Genomic DNA, 25,504 nt, shown 5'->3' with positions numbered 1-25,504 from the left:
GTTGGGTAGAGTGCAGAAGAAAATGCAGTTATCTTGACTAAATTGGTAGTGATACCATAGCACAGGGATTTATATATTAGAAAGTTTCTCCTATAAATTTAATAATTTCATAATATACCTGTACTGCAGTCCATGGGGTCGCAGAGTCGGATATGACTGAGTGACGTCACTTTCACTGCCTATAAACAGGTGCTCCATTTTAAGAAGCTTGAGTGATCCACACTAATTGCTGCTGATAAAACATGCTTCAGCAATGTATTTATTCCCAGAAACATCTAAAAATAAAATGTTAGGAAGGATAGCTTTCTGCTGAAATTAAAGTCCATTCTCCTGTGGGGAGCATATTTGTACTCATGAAGACTGCCTGGTGCCTTAACAAAGTAGGCACTCAATAATGTTTATTGAACAAATGTGTGAATGAATGAGAATTGCACACAATGGGTAATCTTATAAAAAAGGCTAGCAAGAATCATGCAAGTGAAGTCATTTGAGGGATTTTAGGAGGGCCATTCTGTTCCAATTCATTATCCCCGTGATCTTTATCATATTGTCTAAAATTGCATATTTGAGATTCTTGCTGTTAAGGCACTGCTTTATATAGGATTTCTTATTAAAATGAAAAAAGTCAGAAAAAGGTAATAAATTATCTATAACACATAACAACACACTGGTTTATACTTTAGAAATTTTACCCCATAAAAACTGAAGAGAAATAATGAGGGTGAGGTTAGAGGTTTGGTCAGAGGGAGGGAGAGATAGCTTAAGCTTTTTTTGGGGGCGAGGAGAAAGAAATTTCCTAGGAGGAAGAGCCCTATTTGTTTCTTAGGTAGGTGGTATGAAAATTTGTTGTCAGTAATGGGAAGAAAAGGAGTGAAAGAAAATAATCAAAGAGAAAGATCTACTTTGTTATTTTTATATTAGAGAAGAATCCAAGAAGCTAAGTGACTATTGTGTTTTCATACAGTCTGAGGAAAATGGCCATGTAGATTTCTTGAATAAGGCTTCATGTTTTATATCATGTGACCTGATACTCTGGTCATAAGACTGGTAACTGGAGATTGGTGTTATTGCCAAGACACCCATCTGACTATCTATTGGGTGGCCTGACTGGAATAGACACTCACTGTTGAGTGGTGATTAGATCAGCAAGGATTGTCTGTCTCAAGAGTTTTGAATTCCTGACAAACAGAAACAGAGTCAGTAGAGGAAAAGGTAGACAGACACTGAGTCATAAAAAGTAGTTAGCTCATTAAACAAATACTGAATATGCTCTATGTACCACACACTGCTCTAAAGTGCACAAGATGCAGTAAGTAGTGAACCAAAGTTTACCTTCATGGGCTTACATTCTGGTTGGGGAGACTGACAATGAGTAAAGAATAATTATGTAATATTATTTTGGGTAGTGTTAAGTCCAGAAAGCAAAATGAATCCGAGAAACGAATAGATTTCTTTTAGGGTGGTCAAGGAAGGCCTCCCTTAAGGTATAGTTGGCCTGCTATATCTATGGGCTCCCCATTCTTGGAGTCAACCAACTGCTGCTGGAAAATATTCAGAAAAAAATTCCAGAAGGTTCCAAAGCAAAACTTGAATTTGCTGCATGCTCAATAACTATTTACATGGCATTTCCATTATATTAGGTATTATAAGTTATCTAGAGATGATTATAAGGGATTATGTTCATAGATTATATGCAAATGCAGTATTTTTTATTTTTTTTTTATTTTTATTTTTATTTTTATTTTTATAAATTTATTTATTTTAGTTGGGGGCTAATTACTTTACAATATTGTAATAGTTTTTGCCATACATTGACATGAATCAGCTATGGGTTTACATGTGTTCCCCTTCCTGGACCCCCCACCCACCTCCCTCCCCATCCCATCCTTCTGGATCATCCCATTGCCCCGGCCCTGAGCCCTTGTCACATGCATCGAACATGGAATGGTGTTCTGTTTCACATATGATAATATATATGTTTCAATGCTATTCTCCCAGAACGTCCCACCCTCACCTTCTCCCTCAGAGTCCATAAAATTGTTCCATGCATCTGTGTCTCTTATTCTGTCTCGCATATAGGGTTATCGTTACCATCTTTCAAATTCCATATATATGCATTAGTATACTGTATTGTTGTTTTTCTTTCTGGCTTACTTCACTCTGTATAATGGGCTCCAGTTTCATCCATCTCAGTAGAACCGATTCAAATGTATTTTTTTTAATGGCTGAGTAATATTCCATTGTGTATATGTACCACAGCTTCCTTATCCATTCGTCTGCTGATGGACATCTAGGTTGCTTCCATGTCCTGGCTATTGTAAACAGTGCTGCGATGAACATTGGGGTACACGCGTCTCTTTCAATTCTGGTTTCCTCGGTGTATATGCCCAGCAGTGGGATTGCTGGGTCATATGGCAGTTCTATTCCCAGTTTTTTAAGGAATCTCCACACTGTTCTCCATAGTGGCTGTACTAGTTTGCATTCCCACCAACAGTGTAAGAGGGTTCCCTTTTCTCCACACCCTCTCCAGCATTTATTGCTTGTAGACTTTTGCATAGCAGCCATTCTGACTGGTGTGAAATGATACCTCATTGTGGTTTTGATTTGCATTTCTCTAATAATGAGTGATGTTGAGCATCTTTTCATGTGTTTGTTAGCCATCTGTATGTCTTCTTTGGAGAAATGTCTGTTTAGTTCTTTGGCCCATTTTTTGATTGGGTCGTTTATTTTTCGGGAATTCAGCTGCAGAAGTTGCTTGTATATTTTTGATATTAATTGTTTGTCTGTTGCTTCATTTGCTATTATTTTCTCCCATTCTGAAGGCTGTCTTTTCACCTTGTTTATAGTTTCCTTTGTTGTGCAAAAGCTTTTAATTTTAATTAGGTCCCATTTGTTTATTTTTGCTTTTATTTCCAATATTCTGGGAGGTGGGTCATGGAGGATCCTGCTGTGATTTATGTCGGAGAGTGTTTTGCCTATGTTTTCCTCTAGGAGTTTTATTGTTTCTGGTCTTACGTTTAGATCTTTAATCCATTTTGAGTTTATTTTTGTGTACGGTGTTAGGAAGTGTTCTAGTTTCATTCTTTTACAAGTGGTTGACCAGTTTTCCCAGCACCACTTGTTAAAGAGATTGTCTTTTCTCCATTGTATATTCTTGCCTCCTTTGTCGAAGATAAGGTGACCATATGTGCGTGGGTTTATCTCTGGGCTTTCTATTTTGTTCCATTGATCTATATTTCTATCTTTGTGCCAGTACCATACTGTCTTGATGACTGTGGCTTTGTAGTAGAGCCTGAAGTCAGGCAGGTTGATTCCTCCAGTTCCATTCTTCTTCCTCAAGATTGCTTTGGCTATTCGAGGTTTCTTATATTTCCATACAAATTGTGAGATGATTTGTTCTAGTTCTGTGAAAAATACCATTGGTAGCTTGATAGGGATTGCATTGAATCTATAGATTGCTTTGGGTAGTATACTCATTTTCACTATATTAATTCTTCCAATCCATGAACACGGTATATTTCTCCATCTGTTTGTGTCCTCTTTGATTTCTTTCATCAGTGTTTTATAGTTTTCTATATATAAGTCTTTTGTTTCTTTAGGTAGATAAATTCCTAAGTATTTTATTCTTTTTGATGCAATGGTGAATGGTATTGTTTCCTTAATTTCTCTTTCTGTTTTCTCATTATTGGAGTATAGGAATGCAAGGGATTTCTGTGTGTTAATTTTATATCCTGCAACTTTACTATATTCATTGATCAACTCTAGTAATTTTCTAGTAGAATCTTTAGGGTTTTCTATGTAGAGGATCATGTCATCTGCAAATGCAGTATTTTATTTAAAGAAGTTCATATGCAGTGTTTGGCATCCAAAGGGATCCTGGAATCAATCTCTTGAGACTACCAAGGTATGACTGTGGTTGAATAGATAGAAATCTAGGTGACATGAAGGAGAGAACCATGAGAGCATCTGGGGTAAGTCTGGGGTAAGTATTTACAGACAGACAAAATAATATGTGGAGAAGTTTGAGGCAGGAGTATGTTTGTTATGGGTAAGGAATAGCAAGAAGGCAAAGGAGCAATGAGAGGTAGAGTATGAGATTGGTAGCTAATGAAATTGGGAAGTTTCCAGGGATAAAATTATATAAAGCCTTACAAACCATGGTGAAGCACTTTTGTATTATTTTAAATGTGATGGGAAGCCAACAGGCAATTTTGAACAGGAAAATGACATGATATGATAAGCACTTTAAGAAGAACTTGGGCTGCTGTGGGGGCGAACTGACTGAGGGAAGAAAGTGGAAATAGGATGATAGGTTAGGAGGGTCTTGCAGTAGTTGACGAGACAGAGGATGGTGGCTTGAGAATGTATTAGCTGTGGAGGTCACAGGAAATTGTTATATTCAGGCTGTGTTTTGAATTTAGAGCAGTCAGGGTATGCTAATGATTTTGTTGTTGTGTATGAAAAAAAGAAGACTGAAGGATGGCTTAAAAATGGCAGAATTACTCTAAGACAGGCAGTACATACTTGAGACAGAGGAGGTCATTAGATGAGCACATTATCAGGGCAGCTAGTTGGTTACAAGAGCTGCTTTGGGGGCTTTAAAACTGCTGTTGTATTCTGAACAACAAGGAGCTATTTTTGCACTTCTCCATGTTGTCTGGTTGTACAGTGGCTGAGTCAGTTTCTTGAATTTTCTTTCTTCTCATGTATTTTTGCAATAAATATGCATCATATGGGTGCATCTATATTCCCTGCAACATGAAAGGCCATAATATAGTTTTGCTGAACACTCTCCAACTCCCCAGGTTCACATAAATATTACTGATGTTTATACCACTTAATACAGTATCTTGTCAACATTTTCAAGCATTAAGCTTTACTCTTAAAAAACTTTGGTTTATCTCTAATGTTTCTTAATAATGGTCTTATAAAGCAAAATTTAAACTGTTTGAAAAATCTGTTTTTAAAAAAAATCACCTGAAACGAGGGATGCCATGACCTTTTCCAGAATTATTTAGTTGTTTGAATAGTTGTGTATTCAGTACCCTCACAAAAAGAGTAACCTCCTCGAGAACTGGAACTGTATTTGTGCTCTATTACATCATTTAATGCCTTGCCTAGTGCCTGACAAGCAGAAGTACAGCAAGTCTTATCTTAAGGAATGAATGAATTGATGTATGCCAAAACAACAACAACAAATATTCCATCTATACTGTTTAATTTATATAGAGAGACTATCATTCTTTTTTCCTGGGGTATTCCGACAAGTTTAGTGATCTGGCGCAAAACTTCCTTACAGTTAATGTAGCAGTTGATGTGAAAAGGATATATAACTACAGAGGGTAGATTTCAAGGAGCTGAGCCAGAACTTACTTATTTGGGTTTGAAATGTACATGTCATTTGTTTACTTAAGCTATCCCCAACCCAGTTTTGTGTGTTACATAAAAATAAGCATAACTAGAATAAGAAGAGGTTATTTTTGTTAACATCTGTGTACAAATTATTATTAGCACTGCTAATCCAAGAGCTTAATCATTGGCATGATACCTGTATCACCACCAGATGCAAGCTTTCTGAATCTAACAGTAAATAAATGATTTTGAATAATTTTAAAAAGAAACAAAAATGTAAACATTTTTTTCCAAAGCTATCTCATTGGTTCAAGGCTAGCCCATTTATAAATGAATATTTTAAAAATGTGCCATTGTGTTTCTAAATTACAGTTTTCCTTTCATATAAAACAAAAATAGACATCCGTGAATAGTAGTTGTTATGAAAACAGAATTTTAGTGGATGTACCAACATAACTAGAAAAAAATACAGAAAGATTTTCAAACAATTTCAATCCTCAAGACAAGAAACTAACTTTTGTTAAAAATGGAAACCTACCACCAGCCACATCTGCCAATGAAATATTTTGTGGACAGGCTTGGGATAAAATAGGTGGTGAAGACACATTGAACTTGTAGAGGTATAGTGAATTAAGAATATAAAAACTGTATGGAGTTGGCCCACAATTTTTCTTGCTCTCTATTTAATTTCTACTGGTAGAATCAAAGGATATGTTATAGGTAGGAAGGCTTTCTTTTCCTTATATCAGTCTCAAAAAGTTAGATTTGGGGTTGGGCACTCGCTTTGAACTGGTTAACTTTGCAACTCCATAGGACACCTCCAACGATGAAGCAGGTGACTTCTACCTCGGGTTTTTTCCTTGCTTCTTGAAGTCAACGGCTTGTGAATGACATCCATCCAAGCGAGAAACCAGTAGGTTGCCACGGACACGACTGTGCAAAGGGAACACAAGCTGGCAAGGAATGGTGTGGTTTTCTGGACTCTGTTTTTCTGATAAAGGAACCCTGAGGACCAGTTTTTGCAAGTCTAAAACCATGGCCCGGGGACCAATAACACCCAGGGATGTGGTCATAGAGTTCTTTCTGCATGAGTGGGAATTTCTCAACCCTCTTCAAAAGAAATTGTATTGCAATGTGATGATGGAGAATTATAGTAATTTGGTCTCAATTGGCCATTTCATTTCTAAGCCAGACATCATTGTGTTATTGGAGGAAGGAAGAGACCCCTGGATGGTTGTGAGGGAAGAAACAAGAAACTGGAATACAGATTTAGATTCAAGTTATAAAATAATCAGCAATAGGAAAATGTTTGTATCTGGGAAACATTCATCTCTTTTTCTGCATCAGATCATTCACAGTGGTGAGAAACCCTATGAAGAATGTGCGAAGGCTTTTTGTTGTGCCTCAAACCTTGCTCAACACAGAAGAGTTCATACTGGAGCAGACTGCCAGGACTCCAAGATGGCATCAGTTGTACCATTTAAGGAAAAGAAACTCCTGGATGTCAAATTAAGGGAGCTGTCAAGCTGGATACTAATGTGAGATTTCATCCCTAAAGGCATTGCTGGAGCATTTCAGAGAGGTTATTGCCAGTATTACAACAAGTTAAACATGAAGAAAGGGAGCGTCGCCGGGCTTTCTATGGTTCTGGCAGCTTACATGCTTTCCAACTGTTTGCCGTTCTTACAAGGAACTTAAACAAGAGCAGCCAAGCAAGTACCACTGAAGAGGGCACATTCTGCATTCTTTGCTGGGCACCCCTGAATCCTTTCATAGCCTAATGGAGAATTAACAGCCAATAAAAGATGACTGGTTAAAAAAAATCTCTCTTAGCAACTTTCACGTCAAGAAATATGAACTATCATCACCATTCTGTATATTATATCTCCATGAGTTAATTATTTTATAATTGGAAATTTGTAGCTTTTGGCCTCCTTCACATGTTTCAGCCACTGCCTCTGGCAGCCATTAGTTTCTTCTCTGTTATCTGTGGCTTCGGTTTCATCTTTTTTTTTCTTTTTTCAAAGTCCATTTGTAAGTGAGATCATACAGTATTGGTATATGTCTTTCTCTGTCTGACTTCACTTAGTAAAAGCCATGTTGTCACAAATGGCAGGATTTCCTTCTTTTTATTATTGAATAATATTCAGTTGAATACATGCCATATTAAAAAAAACTCTCTTAATGATCTCTTGTTTCCATGTCTTGGCAGTTGTAAAAAATGCTTCTTTGAACACTGGGGTGCAGATATATTTTCAAGATAGTGATTTCGTTTCCTTTGGGTAAATACCAAAGGAACTGTTGGGTTATATGATAGTTCTAGTTTTAATTTTTTGAGGAATCTTCATACTGTTTTTCATAATATCTGCGCTAGTTGACATTCCCTCCAGCAGTATGGGGCTTCCCTGGTGGCTCTTGGATGGTAAAGAATCTGCCAGCTGTGTGGGAGACTTGGTTTCAATTCCTGGGTCAGCAAGATCCCCTGGAGAAGGGAATGACAACCCACTCCAGTTTTCTTGCCTGGAGAATTCCATAGCAAAGGAACCTGGCGGGCTACAGTCTGTGGGGTGGCAAAGAGTTGGACACGACTGAGCAACTAACACACACACACACAGACAGGTACCAGCAGAACATAAGGGCTCCCTTTTCTCCATGTTCTTGCCAACATTTGTTATTTCTTGTTTTTTTGGTAATAGCCATTCTTACAGATGTGAGGTGACATTTTATTGTAGTTTTGATCTGCATTTCCCTGATGATTGCACTCATCTCACATGCTAGTAAAGTAATGCTCAAAATTATCCAAGCCAGACTTCAGCAATACATGAACCGTGAACTTCAAGATGTTCAAGCTGGTTTTAGAAAAGGCAGAGGAACCAGAGATCAAATTGCCAACATCTGCTGGATCATCGAGAAAGCAAGAGAGTTCCAGAATAACATTTATTTCTGCTTTATTGACTATGCCAAAGCCTTTGACTATGTGGATCACAAGAAACTGTGGAAACTTCTGAAAGAGATGGGAATACCAGACCACCTGACCTGCCTCTTGAGAAACCTGTATGCAGGTCAAGAAGCAACAGTTAGAACTGGATATGGAACAACAGACTGGTTCCAAATAGGAAAAGGAGTACGTCAAGGCTGTATATTGTCACCCTGCTTATTTAACTTCTATGCAGAGTACATCACGAGAAACGCTGGGCTGGAGGAAGCACAAGCTGGAATCAAGATTGCTGTGAGAAATATCAATAACCTCAGATATGCAGATGACACCACCCTTATGGTAGAAAGTGAAGAAGAACTAAAGAGCCTCTGATGAAAGAAGAGAGTGAAAAAGTTGGCTTAAAACTCAACATTCAGAAAACTAAGATCATGGCATCCGGTCCCATCACTTTATGGCAAATAGATGGGAAAACAGTGGAAACAGTGGCTGACTTTATCTTTCTGGGCTCCAAAATCACTGCAGATGGTGATTGCAGCCATGAAATTAAAAGATGCTTACTCCTTGGAAGGAAAGTTATGACCAACCTAGACAGCATATTAAAAAGCAGAGACATTACTTTGTCAACAAAGGTCTGTCTAGTCAAGGCTATGGTTTTTCCAGTGGTCATGTATGGATGGGAGAGTTGGAGTATAAAGAAAGCTGAGTGCTTAAGAATTGATGCTTTTGAACTGTGGTGTTGGAGAAGACTCTTGAGAGTCCCTTGGACTGCAAGGAGATCCAACCAGTCCATCCTAAAGGAGATCAGTCTTGGTTGTTCATTGGAAGGACTGATGTTGAACCTGAGACTCCAGTACTTTGGCTACCTGATGCGAAGAGCTGACTCATTGGAAAAGACCCTGATGCTGGGAAAGATTGAAGGCAGGAGGAGAAGGGGATGACAGAGGATGAGATGCCTGGATGGCATCACCGACTCAATGGACATGGGTTTGGGTGGACTCCGGGAGTTGGTGACGGACAGGGAGGCCTGGCGTGCTGCAGCTCATGGGGTTGCAAAGAGTCGGACACAACTGAGCAACTGAACTGAACTGAACTGAACTGATGATTAGTGATGTTGAGCACCTTTTTCTGTACCTGTTGGACATTTGTATGTCTTCTTTGGAAAAATGTCTATTCAGAGTCTCTCCTCATTTTTAATTGGGTTGTTTGCTTTTCTGTTAAGTTGTAGAAGGGTTTTTAAAATATATGTTGTAGATTATAAATCAATTTATACTCCAATAGAAAATAAAAGTGGAAAAAAGTTAAGATTTGAAACATTGCAAATTTTCTTAAGTCGTTATGGCTATCATATTATACTTTAAATAATTTTGAAGTTGTTTACATGATCAGTTTGTATTTCCTTGGGAGTACTAAATTTCACATTGCTACCTCTTATTGTTGTAATGGGTTTCCCTGGGGGCTCATATGGTAAAGAATCTGCCTGAAATGTAGGAGACCCAGGTTCAATCCCTGGGTCTGGAAGATCCCCTGGAGAAGGGAATGGCAACCCACTCCAGTATTCTTGCCTGGAAAATCCCATGGACAGAAGAGTCTGGTGGTCCACAGGATTGCAAGGAGTCGGACACAACTGAAACGACTTAGCATGCACTCATTGTTGTAATGTTCTTTTTTTCAAATTAATAAACTCATCATTGCCATGAAAGAAAAGGTGCTCCCCTCAGAGTCTTGGCAATAAACTTAGTACTTTGTACTAACTTTGAAATCTTATATAGGATTACTAATCTTCTTATTTCTAGAAATAAGAAATAAAGTAAGCAAAGATGGTGTGACTTATTGTCACTTGAACGTGGCCATTGAACATTTTTCTCCATATATATTTTATTATGACAAATAAATAATATAAAATTCAGCATTTTAAGCATTTTAGTATCCAGTTAAGTTATATTTAGTACATTCACAATGATGTACAACTATCATTACTTGCTAGTCTCAGAATAGTTTCATCACCCCAAAAAGAAACTCCAGACCCATTCCACAGTCACTCCCCATTTCTCGCTTCCTATGAACTCTGACAGCCACTAATCTGCTATGGATTTGCCCATTCTAGGTATTTCATATGAATGGAACCACGCAGCATAGGGCCTTTTGTGTTTGGCTTCGTCATTACTTCTTACATTTGTTTTCTGTGTGTCATATTTTTTGTTTCTCAATTTCTCCATTATCACTTTCTTTTGTGTTTAATTGATTTTTTTTTATGGTATACTGTTTTGTTTCCTTTCTTCTTGTTATTTCTATATTTTTTAGTCATTTTCTTAGTGGTTGCCATAGGGATTAAAGTTTATAACAATCTTGTTTGAATTATTACCAGCTTATTTTCAGTAGTACACAGAAACTCTGCTATTATACAGCTCTATCCCCATTCATGTTTGCATTGTCATATGCCTCTACATTATGTGTCTATTAACATAGATTTGTAATTATTGTTTTATGCATTTGTCTTTTAAATTATATTGGAAACAAAAACAACAATATACATTTCTTTTTTAAATTATATTACAAACCAAAAATACAATACCACTAGATTTTATGTTTATCTATATAGGTGCTTTTGCCAGTGTTCTTATTTTTTCATATGGTTTTAAGTAACTGTTTAGTGTTCTTTCATTTCAGCCTGAAAGACTCCCTTTTAACATTTCTGGGGCTCGTCTTTAGTAATGGACTCTCTCATCTGGAAATGCTTTAATTTCTTCTTTATTTTTGAAGGAGATTTTTGCCAGGTATAGAATTGTGGTTAACAGGTTTTTGTTTTTCCCTTTCACCACTTTATTTATTTATTTTTTTATTTTATTTTATTTTTTATTTTTTTTTTATAAATTTATTTATTTTAGTTGGGGGCTAATTACTTTACAATATTGTAATAGTTTTTGCCATACATTGACATGAATCAGCCATGGGTTTACATGTGTTCCCCTTCCTGGACCCCCCACCCACCTCCCTCCCCATCCCATCCCTCTGGGTCATCCCATTGCCCCGGCCCTGAGCCCTTGTCTCATGCATCGAACATGGAATGGTGTTCTGTTTCACATATGATAATATACATGTTTCAATGCTATTCTCCCAGAACGTCCCACCCTCACCTTCTCCCTCAGAGTCCATAAAATTGTTCCATGCATCTGTGTCTCTTATTCTGTCTCGCATATAGGGTTATCGTTACCATCTTTCAAATTCCATATATATGCATTAGTATACTGTATTGTTGTTTTTCTTTCTGGCTTACTTCACTCTGTATAATGGGCTCCAGTTTCATCCATCTCAGTAGAACCGATTCAAATGTATTTTTTTTAATGGCTGAGTAATATTCCATTGTGTATATGTACCACAGCTTCCTTATCCATTCACCTGCTGATGGGCATCTAGGCTGCTTCCATGTCCTGGCTATTGTAAACAGTGCTGTGATGAACATTGGGGTACACGCGTCTCTTTCAATTCTGGTTTCCTCGGTGTATATGCCCAGCAGTGGGATTGCTGGGTCATATGGCAGTTCTATTCCCAGTTTTTTAAGGAATCTCCACATTGTTCTCCATAGTGGCTGTACTAGTTTGCATTCCCACCAACAGTGTAAGAGGGTTCCCTTTTCTCCACACCCTCTCCAGCATTTATTACTTGTAGACTTTTGGATAGCAGCCATTCTGACTGGTGTGAAATGATACCTCATTGTGGTTTTGATTTGCATTTCTCTAATAATGAGTGATGTTGAGCATCTTTTCATGTGTTTGTTAGCCATCTGTATGTCTTCTTTGGAGAAATGTCTGTTTAGTTCTTTGGCCCATTTTTTGATTGGGTCGTTTATTTTTCGGGAATTCAGCTGCAGAAGTTGCTTGTATATTTTTGAGATTAATTGTTTGTCTGTTGCTTCGTTTGCTATAATTTTCTCCCATTCTGAAGGCTGTCTTTTCACCTTGCTTATAGTTTCCTTTGTTGTGCAAAAGCTTTTAATTTTAATTAGGTCCCATTTGTTTATTTTTGCTTTTATTTCCAATATTCTGGGAGGTGGGTCATGGAGGATCCTGCTGTGATTTATGTCGGAGAGTGTTTTGCCTATGTTTTCCTCTAGGAGTTTTATAGTTTCTGGTCTTACGTTTAGATCTTTAATCCATTTTGAGTTTATTTTTGTGTACGGTGTTAGGAAGTGTTCTAGTTTCATTCTTTTACAAGTGGTTGACCAGTTTTCCCAGCACCACTTGTTAAAGAGATTGTCTTTTCTCCATTGTATATTCTTGCCTCCTTTGTCGAAGATAAGGTGTCCATATGTGCGTGGGTTTATCTCTGGGCTTTCTATTTTGTTCCATTGATCTATATTTCTATCTTTGTGCCAGTACCATACTGTCTTGATGACTGTGGCTTTGTAGTAGAGCCTGAAGTCAGGCAGGTTGATTCCTCCAGTTCCATTCTTCTTCCTCAAGATTGCTTTGGCTATTCGAGGTTTCTTATATTTCCATACAAATTGTGAGATGATTTGTTCTAGTTCTGTGAAAAATACCATTGGTAGCTTGATAGGGATTGCATTGAATCTATAGATTGCTTTGGGTAGTATACTCATTTTCACTATATTAATTCTTCCAATCCATGAACACGATATATTTCTCCATCTGTTTGTGTCCTCTTTGATTTCTTTCATCAGTGTTTTATAGTTTTCTATATATAAGTCTTTTGTTTCTTTAGGTAGATAAATTCCTAAGTATTTTATTCTTTTTGATGCAATGGTGAATGGTATTGTTTCCTTAATTTCTCTTTCTGTTTTCTCATTATTGGAGTATAGGAATGCAAGGGATTTCTGTGTGTTAATTTTATATCCTGTAACTTTACTATATTCATTGATCAACTCTAGTAATTTTCTAGTAGAGTCTTTAGGGTTTTCTATGTAGAGGATCATGTCATCTGCAAACAGTGAGAGTTTTACTTCTTCTTTTCCTATCTGTATTCCTTTTATTTCTTTTTCAGCTCTGATTGCTGTGGCCAAAACTTCCAAAACTATGTTGAATAGTAGTGGTGAAAGTGGGCATCCTTGCCTTGTTCCTGACTTTAGGGGAAATGCTTTCAATTTTTCACCATTGAGGATAATGTTTGCTGTGGGTTTGTCATATATAGCTTTTATTATGTTGAGATATGTTCCTTCTATTCCTGCTTTCTGGAGGGTTTTTATCATAAATGGATGCTGAATTTTGTCAAAGGCTTTTTCTGCATCTGTTGAGATAACCATATGGTTTTTTTCTTTCAATTTGTTAATGTGGTGTATTACATTGATTGATTTGCGGATGTTAAAAAAACCTTGCATTCCTGGGATAAAGCCCACTTGGACATGATGTATGATCTTTTTAATATGATGTTGGATTCTGTTTGCTAGAATTTTATTAAGGATTTTTGCATCTATGTTCATCAGTGATATTGGCCTGTAGTTTTCCTTTTTTGTGACATCTTTGTCTGGTTTTGGAATTAGGGTGATGGTGGCCTCATAGAATGAGTTTGGAAGTTTACCATCTTCTGCAATTTTCTGGAAGAGTTTGAGTAGGATAGGTGTTAGCTCTTCTCTAAATTTTTGGTAGAATTCAACTGTGAAGCCGTCTGGTCCTGGGCTTTTGTTTGCTGGAAGATTTCTGATTACAGTTTCGATTTCTGAGCTTGTGATGGGTCTGTTAAGATCTTCTATTTCTTCCTGGTTCAGTTTTGGAAAGTTATACTTTTCTAAGAATTTGTCCATTTCTTCCAAGTTGTCCATTTTATTGGCATATAGCTGTTGGTAGTAGTCTCTTATGATCCTTTGTATTTCTGTGGAGTCTGTTGTGATCTCTCCATTTTCATTTCTAATTTTGTTGATCTGATTCTTCTCCCTTTGTTTCTTGATGAGTCTGGCTAATGGCTTGTCAATTTTGTTTATCTTCTCGAAAAACCAGCTTTTAGTTTTGTTGATTTTTGCTATGGTCTCTTTTGTTTCTTTTGCATTTATTTCTGCCCTAATTTTTAAGATTTCTTTCCTTCTACTGACCCTGGGGTTTTTCATTTCTTCCTTCTCTAGTTGCTTTAGGTGTAGAGTTAGTTGATTTATTTGATTTTTTTCTTGTTTCTTGAGGTACGCCTGTATTGCTATGAACCTTCCCCTTAGTATTGCTTTTACAGTGTCCCATAGGTTTTGGGTTGTTGTGTTTTCATTTTCATTCGTTTCTATGCATAATTTGATTTCTTTTTTGATTTCTTCTGTGATTTGTTGGTTATTCAGAAGCGTGTTGTATAGCCTCCATATGTTGGAATTTTTAATAGTTTTTTTCCTGTAATTGAGGTCTAATCTTACTGCATTGTGGTCAGAGAAGATGGCTGGGATGATTTCAATTTTTTGGAATTTACCAAGGCTAGATTTATGGCCCAGGATGTGATCTATCCTGGAGAAAGTTCCATGTGCACTTGAGAAAAAGGTAAAATTGATTGTTTTGGGGTGGAAAGTCCTGTAAATATCAATTAAATCTAATTTGTCTGTTATATCATTTAAAGTTTGTGTTTCCTTGTTAATTTTCTGTTTAGTTGATATATCCATATGCATGAGTGGAGTATTAAAGTCTCCCACTATTATTGTGTTATTGTTAATTTCCCCTTTCATACTTGTTAGTATTTGCCTTATAAATTGTGGTGCTCCTATGTTGTGTGCATATATATTTATGATTGTTATGTCTTCTTCTTGGATTGATCCTTTGATCTTTATGTAGTGTCCTTCTTTGTCCCTTTTCACATCCTTTATTTTAAAGTCTATTTTATCTGAAATGAGTATTGCGACTCCTGCTTTCTTTTGGTCTCCGTTTGCATGAAATATGTTTTTCCATCCCTTCACTTTCAGCCTGTGTGTGTCCCTAGTTTTGAGGTGGGTCTCTTGTAGACAGCATATATAGGGGTCTTGTTTTTGTATCCATTCAGCAAGCCTTTGTCTTTTGGTTGGGGCATTCAACCCATTTACATTTAAGGTAATTATTGATAAGTATGATCCCGTTGCCATTTACTTTGTTGTTTTGAGTTCGTGTTGAAACATCCTTTCTGTGTTTGCTGTTTAGAGAAGATCCTTTAGCATTTGTTGGAGAGCTGGTTTGGCCTTTCACCACTTTAAATAGATCTTTCCACTGCCTCCTGGCCTCCACGTTTTTGGATGAAGAAATTGGCTGTTAATCTTACTGAGGTTTCCTTATATAATGGCAAGTTGCTTCTGTCTTGATACCTTCAAGATATTCTCTCTTACTTTGTCATCTTACAGTTTGATAATAATATGTCTTAGTATGGACCTCTTTGAGTTTATGTTATTTGGAGTTCACTGAACTTCTTGAAAGTGTAGATTCATGCCTTTCATCAAATTTGTTAAGTTTTCAGCCATATTTCTTAAAATATTCTTTCTCTTCTCTCCTTCTGACACTGCCATTTTGTGTATATGTTGGTATGCTTTATGGTACCCCGTAAGTCTTTTAGGCTGTTCTTTTTCTTTATTCCTTTTACTTTCTGCTTCTCAGAGTATAATTTAAATTGTCCCATCTTCAGGCTCACTGATTTCTTCCTTCAGTCTGCTCAAATCTGCTGTTGAACTTCTCTTGAGTTCAATTAGAGGAGCTGTTGTACTTTTCAGCACAATATTGTATGTATTGTTTAACTGTTGTACTTTTACAGCTGTAGAATTTCTATTTGATTCCTTTTTATGATTTTTATCCCTTTTTAGATATTCACTGCTGAATCATACATCATTCTCCTGATTTCTTTTAGTTTTTTTGTCCTGTGTTTCCTTTAGCTATTCAGTGGAAAAGTTATGATCAACCTAGACAGCATATTAAACAGCAGAGACATTACTTTGCCAACAAAGGTCTGTCTAGTCAAGGCTGTGGTTTTTCCAGTGGTCATGTATGGATGTGAGAGTTGGACTATAAAGAAAGCTGAGTGCTGAAGAATTGATGCTTTTGAACTGTGGTGTTGGAGAAGACTCTTGAGAGTCCCTTCGACATCAAGGATATCCAACCTATCCTAAAGGAAATCAATCCTGAATATTCATTGGAAGAACTGGTGTTGAAGCTGAAACTCCAATAGTTTGGCTCCCTGATGTGAAGAACTGACTCATTTGAAAAGACCCTGATGCTGGGAAAGATTGAAGGTGGAGGAGAAGGGGACGACAGAGGATGAGATGGTTGGATGGCATCACTGACTCAATGGACTTGAGTTTGAGTAAACTCTGGAAGGTGGTGATGGACAGGGAGGCCTGGCGTGCTGCAGTCCATGAGTTTGCAAAGAGTTGGGCATGACTGAGTGACTGAACTGAACTGATAAGTAAAACAGTTAACTCAAAATTATTGTACATTAATAGTATGTCTGGTATCTGTGTTTCCTCAGAGATGGTTTCTTTCAGTTTTTTTCCTATGAGTGGGCCATACTTTCCTTTTTATTTGTATGCTTTTAATCCTGAACATTTTGAATATTGTGATATTGTGACTCTGGAAATAAAAATCTCCTTCCTCTCTTGGGATTGCTGTTATTGCTTTCTGAAGGCTGCAACCATCTCCTTAATGACTTTTCCAAGGCTTTTTTGCAAAACAGAGTATCATGCAAGATACCATCATGCACAGTCTTGAAGTCTGTGTTTCATTATCTCACGGTCAGTCAGTGATCTAGAAGAGACTTCCTTCAAAGCTTGGATCCAATAAGAAAAGAAATAAAAATATGTTCTCACCTTAAATTCTTTAGACAGAGACTTCTTGGGAAGCTGCTTTAGGTCGGTGGGTTGAAGTAATAGCCAGCCTCTGGGCTAGTCCCCTGGAAGGGTACTACTAGGCAGATAAGAACACTTACCACAATTTTTGGAGGTCAGGGTCCCTATTGCATAACTTGGCAACATCTAGCTACACCAAGAATTGGGCTTCTATTCCTATGGCTACGTGCTATATGTAGACTGATGGGTAATAGAAGCTGCTATGCAAAACACTGAAATTCATAAAATTTATCAGCCTCTTTCTTCATCAAGCACTCCTCTGAACACTGCAAGTGTTTGCCTAGATTCTGGAGTTTCTTGTTAGTTGATTTTGCCAGCTTTTGCCAGCTAAATGGTTGTCTTCATGGAGGGATTGATTCCTGGAGTTTCCTACTTGGCCATCTTCTGTGACATCACTCTGGGCCATGTTTTAAAATTCACTAGCTAATTTTCTCTTGGTGCATTTGGATCATTTACACTTAATGTAGGGCTTCCCAGGTGATGCAGGTGGTAAAGGTTCCATCTGCCAGTGCAGGAGATGCAAGAGATATGGGTTTGATCCCTTGGTAGGGAAGATCCCCTGGTGTAGGAAATGGCAACCCATTCCAGTATTCTTGCCTGAAAAATTCCATGGATAGAAGAGCCTGGTGGGCTATAGCCTATGGGTCGCAAAGAGTTTGACATGACTGGGCAACTGAGTATGCAGGCACACTTAATGAAATTATTGATATAATCTGCTGTTTTGTTGCTTGTTCTTTCTTTTCTCATTATATTGTTTCATTTTTCTTGTTTTTATGTTTGTTACTTGAATTTAGAATTTCATTTTAACTAATCTTTAGAATTTTAAAATGTGTTTCTCTGTATATATTTTAAAATAGTTGTTCTAAGCATTACATTATATGCACATAACTTATTGCAGTCTTACTGGTGTCAACGTTTACTTCCATTTAGGTCCCTTTAAATGCCTTTGGTGGCTCAGACGGTAGAGAATATGCCTGCAAAGCGGGAGACCCAGGTTCAATCCCTGGGTTGGGAAGATCCCCTGGAGAAGGGAATGGCAGCCCGCTCCAGTATTCTTGCCTGGAGAATTCCATGGACAGAGGAGCCTGAAGAGCTGCAGTCCATGGGGTCGCAAAGAGTCGGACACCACTGAGCGACAAACACTTTCACTTTCAGGTCCCTTTATACTCCTCTTTATAACATTGTTGTTGTTCAGTCACTCAGTCATGTTTGGCTCTTTGCGACCCCATGGACTGCAGCACGCCAGGCTTCCCTGTTCTTCACCATCTCCCAGAGCTTGCTGAAACTCATGTCCATTGAGTCAGTGATGCCATCCAACAACCTCATCCTCTGTCAACTCCTTCTCCTCCTGCCTTCATTCTTTCCCAGCATCAGGTTCTTTTCTAATGAGTTGGCTGTTCACATCAGATGGCCAAAGTATTGCAGCTTTCAGCTTCAGCATCAGTCCTTCTAGGGAATATTTAGGATTGAGTTCTTTTATGATTGACTGGTTTGATCTCCTTGCAGTCCAAGGGACTCTCAAGAGTCTTCTCCAACACCACAGTTCAAAAGCATCAATTCTTTGGCATTCAGCCTTCTTTCTAGTCCAACTCTCACATCCATACATGACTACTGGAAAAACCATAGCCTTGACTAGAAGGACCTTTGTTGGCAGAGTAATGTCTCTGCTTTTTAACACACTATGTTTATGACAACTGTCCTCAATATTTTCCTTCTTATACACTGAGAATTGCATCACACAGTGTTATAATTTTTACTTAAACTGCCTAACATAGTCTGGAAAACCCAAGAGGAGAAAGATAGTCTATTATGTCTACCCATAGTTTTGCTCTTACTGTATTCCATTCTTTCTTAATTCCATATATTCAGAGTTCCCTTCTTTTATCATTCCCTGTCTGTTTGAAGAGTTTCTCTTAGCTATTCTTTTTGAGTAGATCTTCTGGAGATAAATTTTGTTACTTTTTTACATCCCCAAATTCCCTTCATTCCTGAAGGATATCATAACTGAGTATAGAATCTTGGGTTGACAGGTTTTCTATAAAACTAAAACTGTTCTAAAAAGTCTATTTTAAAAAAGGACACAAGAGATTGATATTAAACCAAAGAATTTCTTTGAAAATTGTTAACTGGAGGGCAATGCTTAAATATTTCATCTTTCCTATAGGAACTATATTTCAGGGCCACTAAAAGGGAAAGCCCTATTTTAAAAAATAATGGCACAGTTAGAGAAAGCTCTATTTTTTCATAAACAGTGCCATAAGCTTAGAAAAAAAGCTAGAATTAGAAAATTACCATTTCACAATTCCTAATGAAATTATTATTTCAGGCAATGAGTATTAGTTGGTGTTAAAACGGTTAGATGAATGGTTGAAAATGAGCTGGACACTTGAATGGTGCTAAAGTCATATCACAGAGGTTCCCTTTGAAAACGGGAAGGACAATATACAATGGATGAGTAGTGTTGTCAGCACCCTAATGCTGTTTAAAAACAGTTGTTTTCTTTTTTTTTTTAAGGCAAAACTAAAGAGTACATGGTTTAGGGATCCATATACACATGGATAAAACTTTGTGTTTAAACAAAGGGATGATGACATTCAGGATAGTGATGACTTTGAGGGAGGCAGAGAAGTAGGACCAGAGAACACAGAGTTTTAATCTTACTGATAATTTTCTTATTTTAAAAACATATGCTGGATTCATGTATTGTTTTGTATGTATGATGTATCAAATATTTCCTAGTAAAAATAAGAAATATTTATGAAATACTTATAGTGAATGTTAGGTTACATTCTTACGTATGAATATTTATTCACTGAAAATGAAAAATAATATTCTTATCTTTAAATTGCTTTTTTCTTGATGTTGAAAGTAGTTTAATAGCTAAAGAGCTGAGATGGCGCTATTTTTAATAGGTCTTTCTTTGTTAAAAAAAAGAATGTTTAGTTCTGTTTCTCCATCTGGATAGCCTAATATGCATTTCCTAGTTTCTTTTTGCCAAGCCATCTAAAATGGCATGGTATCTGAGAGGCCGTACCTAACTTAAACCTTTTAATGGTTATTGAAGTGAGACTTGGTATAGATTTCATTTCATATAATACTTTAGAATTCATCATATATATCTTTAGGATGAAATTTACATAGGAGCTAACAGTAAGAGTGTATTTTTTAGTCTTTTATTACTGTTTCATTAAGGATATTTACAGGACATGTTATAGAGACAGTATGGTTTTACAAATTTATGAGTGTAATTCCAAGATAATGTGATGAAGAAATTTGTTTTTCCTATAATATACAAACCCAGCATCATTACAGAAATCTTCAGAAGTGACCTAGGCACTATATAAAATCGAAATTCTATCTATTGACTTAATATAAGGCACAGTTCAGAGAAGACACAAAATTCTTATATGGTACCAATTTCATTCATAACTAGACGTAAGTAATGCATTGTCACAAAATATGAAGCACGTTTGTTCCTAAGGGTCTCTAAAACAGACACGTTAGACTTTATGGTGGCTCTCAATTTCTGTCAGAGCACTGCAGAATATTATATTAGCAAAACAAAACAAAGAAGATAGAGAGATTGTATGCACATGTGCTTGTATGCTGGTTCTAAGCAAAACTGTAAAACAGACAAAATTAGTGTTACATGACTCTCCCCCCACCCTCCCTCCATCAGCCTTCCAAGTTTGTTTATGATTTGTATTAGTTTCTAGTTTATTTTTCCAGGATTTATTTTGCATATTAGGCAAATACGTAAACACACACACACGTATTCTTGTGTCTCTTCCTTTCTTATGAAAAGGGTAGCATGTTTTGTGTCTTGCTTTTTTCAGATAACATATCCTGTAGGTCACATCATGGCAATACAGTGAGATCTCTTCAGTCTTTTGTTGTGGCTGGTTGCTATCTATACATTTTATGGATGTATGACAGTTTAGTTAACCTGTCACTTCTAAAGGATATTTGAATTGTTTTCAATTGTTTGGTATGACAGTATTTCATTGAATAACCTTCTGCTGTGTTGTTTTGTATTTCTTGAAGTTTATCTTCAGGGAAGATTGCGAGAAGTGGGATTGCTGGGTTAAATGGTAAACACATCTGTAATTTTTTTGATATTACCTATTTCTCAATAGAGCTCACATCATTTTGTATTCTGGCCACAAATGTTTGAGAGTGCCTGTTTCTTTATAGCCTTGGCAACAGAATGTATTGTCAAAATTTTGGATTTTTGCCAATATTATAGGTTGAAAAAATGGATCTCAGTATAGCTTTTTGTATTTTTCTTATGAGGTGGTAGAACATATTTTAACTTGTCTAAGGGCTATTAGCAATTTTTCCTGTTTTTCTGTTAGATTTTGGTCATTTTCTTTGTTTTTCAAGGCTCTCTTTGTAGATATCTATATGCACACATACATATGTATATATTTTTTCCATGCAAATTTATTTTGTATTTATAAAGTCAAACTTGTCAATCTTTTATTTTATTTTATGGTTTCTGAATTTTAAATCATAGTTAGAAAGACTTTCCCATTCCCAGGTTATAAAGGTATCCAACCATAATTTCTTCTAGTACTTACATGCTTTCAATTTTTATATTTAGACTTCTGAGCCATTTGGAGTTTATTCTGTACTGATCCAATTTTATCTTCTTCCAAATGGTTATCCAATTGTCCCAGCGTCATTTATTAAAAAGTCCCTTTCCCCAATCATTTGAGATGCCACTTTAATGATATACTAAAATTTGCTATGTACATGGCTCTATTTCTAGACTTTATAGTAGTCTGTTCCATTGGTCTATTTATGTGTCAGTAAATTATAGAGGCTTTGTGTTGTTTTTAAGATCTGATGAGGCTAGCCATTCCCATCCATATTACTTTTCTTTATGTGTAAACTTTAGAATCAACATATCTAGATCCAAGAATTTCTTGGGTTTTTTTTGAGATTGTGTTAAATTAAACTTTTAGGAGAACTGATCATCTCAGGAGCTTGATATACCTTTCTGTTGTTCACATCTATTTTTTATTTTATTTAATGAGAGTTTCATAGTCTTCTATATGTAGGTTTGCACATTTGTTTTTCAGTGTAGAGGTTTTCTATTACATTCTAGTTGGTTTTAAGCTGTATTATATATGAAAGCTGTTGATTTATGGGTTAATTTTCTCTCCTGGTATCTTACAGAATTAACTATTGCTGTAGTTTTCCCATTGATTTTCTTGGGTTTTCCAGTTGTATCACCTTGTTATTTGAAAATAATTTTCTTTTTTTCTAATTTTTATTTATTTATTCTTTATTTGATTGAGTTGAATAAAATTTCAAATACAATTTATTTAGCTGTGCAGCTTTATTTCTGACTTAATTTAGAATATATTTAGCATTTTTTTCAACTTCTGCAAGGCTCCTTCTATGCCCCCATTAGGCCTGGACAGCCTCTTTACTTCTACTAGGTCTTTTTCACCCATCTTCTTAGCATTCATCCCTATCAAAATATGCTTTTTTTGGGCATACTTACTGAGGGCCATGCTTTCCCTTCTGAATTGCAGTTTTGTAAATGAGGAAAATTCCCTTGTATTCAGTTTTAGTCCTTCATCAGGCAGCTTAAACCTAAATCCCATTGTTTGTTTTTTAGTAGAAGTAGACAAATAGTCCTTATAAGTATGAAAAAATTTCTTATGTTTTAAGACTGCTGCTAAAATATCACTGTTCCTACCATCAGTAATATAATATATGTTTTCTATGGGTAATTAAGATGCAATTAATAAAGCATGATTGCTACTTCTCTGGTTCTTGGCTAAGCTTTAATTGCTCTCTTCTGTTTTGTTTCAAGCTTTATGCCAGCTGGCTTAGTGCCTTTAATCTCCAAAGTAGCCACACTGTATCACTGGTGTGAACTTCTTTAGAATATGGAAGATTGAATAGGATGCAGAACTATGGGACAAATCTTTGGAAGGTTGGACAAAAATGAGAAGATGAGTCTTACTACTGGGAAACTCAAATAATTTCAGATCAAAATATAATTTTCTCTTTCAAATGTTTAAACTCAAGACAAATATGAGTAGCATAACATGTTTAGCATAACATGTTTTAACTATTAATTTTTCTGAAACAAAAAAAATTTTTTACTCTGAATTTTATCACAATACACTTTACCAGATATATGTTCAACTCAAAATGACATGTATGATATATGAAAAGAATATGCACTATCAATCTCAAACAACCTAAAGTCTACCAGAGATGGCAAATAACTCATTTCATGTCAATTTTGATTGACTAGCTTAGAAGATTATGTTAAGAGTGGTTCTGAACTTGCGTCTAGGTTCAGAGGAAAGGGTGTTGTGATGTCTGCCAAGAGCAGCGATGGAAAAATAGTGACATATATACCTTTTTGAGGGCTTCCCGGGTGGCTCAGTGGTAAAGAATCTGCCTGTGATGCAAGAGACACAGAAGACGTGGGTTCAATCCTTGGTTCGGGAAGATCCCCTAGAGGAGAGCATGGCAACCCACTTCAGTATTCTTGCCTAGAGAATCCCATGGACAAAGGAGCCTGGTGGGCTACCATCCACAGGGTCGCAAAGAGTCAGATATGACTGAAGCGACTGAGCATGTACACGTGCCTATTTAGAATACCTCACCTGTGCTTCAAAACACCAAACACAGGGCATGGGCACTAATGAACCATGTTTTAGAAAGCAGCCTTTAAATCTAGATTTAAAAATAACTTCATTTTCTGTAAAGTAATCTCATGTGTTTTTAATGTGTCCAACTCTGAATTTCTAAAGGCCATCTTTTTCTATGGTTTAAGCATGAAAATCACTAAACAATTATGGAATAACTTGTAGATATTCCCAGTAGATCAACCATAAGGAGGTAGTGTAGTTGATCTTTTCCACGTGGGAACGATGGCAAACTATTAATCAAAGCCTTTACAAATTGTCATTCATTACCTTGGGATCAAGCCCTCAGCTCAACAGACATAGTGCCTTAATTTTGTCATTAAATTCAATCCATATATTATCGATGAGTCACAGTAGTCAAGCACGTAGTGTATATTTGCTAATTTGTGCTGACAACTTTACTGGAACAGGTACTAAAAAATCATAATTAAAGTCTGATTAGCTCGTGATACTTGTAGTCAAGTTACTTGGGAAGCCAAATCTTAATCCAAATATCAAATTATTGATTTATGAATAAAAATGTAACTGCCATTAGAACTAGAATGAATGCTCAGATCTGCATACCTACATGGGAGTTAAAGTAATAGTGTTCTTTTCTGAGCTTTAATTAGAACAAAGAAAGTTTGATTTATTTAATAGTCTTTTCAGTGAGTTTTGTTTTGGCCCAGCACTGCCAAAGTGTAGCCCTCTGAGGCTTCCTTATCTATGTATTTGGTTGACCAATTCCTTTGTTTATGATGTATTTAATAAAGCGTGGTAATATAATTGGTCAACTAGCAGCCAGATCTTTTAGGCTTGGCTTCCATTTGCCTTTCAAGCTAACTTTGAATCTCTACACTTGCCTTTAGGCATTCAAGAGTTTTATAGTCATAGAACAACCTTACTTCTCTAATTTCCAGGTTCTTGTGGGAAGCCTCACTAGCTCATAAGTACTTAGAATATATCTTTCTGAAGAATTGTATTTAGGTTTATTTTTAGTGAGTAACCTGAGAATTATTTCATTATCTCAGTTGTTTAAAACAGATACTATAGAGTAAGGAAGGGGAAAGATGATTAAAAGTCACAAGTTGTATGCCAAACAGAGAAAGTTTTTAGTGGATGTTAGTATTCAGTAAACTATTTCAGAAGTGCACAGCTTTTTGCACATTTTTTGCTGCATGCTCTAGCTTTAGCCCTCAGACCTCTTATGCAGACAGCACATATGTTCCATGGGGCTGTGCTGTTAAAGTTAGTATCTAACGATGTGTGCTATTAGTCTGTGGTAATGGGTCCTTGGAAGTTGAACTGGGCTCAGATTGTTATCCAGACAGTACTTCAATGCTTACTAAAAATGTATTTCTGTTTCTTTTCCTCATTTTATTTGAGATTATGTTTCTAATGATTTTTATTTCTGTAAACCCCACACTTCTCAAATTCTGTTCTATTCAACCCTGAAAAACAAAAGCTTGACCCCATTACCGGTTTCACAGTAAATGCATACTATTAAGCTTTACAGCAACACTTAGTCCTCTGTAGCAGTTTCTAGTTGAGGAGCTCTAAACTTTTCATAAACATAGCTTTCTCATTTGGGGGAAAAGGAAAGAAAGTGGAAAGTTTAACTTTAGCGTTAATTCTGTGGTCCCTGTGTGGAATTATAATTGGTTATGGTGAAAACATTTCCAAAAGGGAAATAATTATTTTATATGAAATAAAATTCACAGGTATAACTTGGGGACTTACTACTTCTCTAGAGAACTGGGGACATTTACAAATGATTTT

The 25,504-nt window shown here is 36.4% G+C and overlaps 1 protein-coding gene and 1 pseudogene across 2 annotated transcripts in view; both read left to right on the top strand.

Annotated features, from left to right (window-relative positions):
• Nucleotides 1–25,504, top strand: part of SLC4A10 (solute carrier family 4 member 10) — a 450,611-nt gene that overhangs the window by 48,348 nt on the left and 376,759 nt on the right. The window lies entirely within an intron of this gene.
• Nucleotides 6,814–7,078, top strand: LOC145542573 (ATP synthase F(0) complex subunit f, mitochondrial pseudogene; annotated as a pseudogene).

Source organism: Giraffa tippelskirchi, chromosome 3 (assembly GCF_054371585.1).
Source record: "Giraffa tippelskirchi isolate mGirTip1 chromosome 3, T2T-mGirTip1v1.2.pri, whole genome shotgun sequence".
NCBI lineage: Eukaryota > Metazoa > Chordata > Mammalia > Artiodactyla > Giraffidae > Giraffa > Giraffa tippelskirchi.
This window is presented reverse-complemented; position numbering and strand designations above follow the sequence as displayed.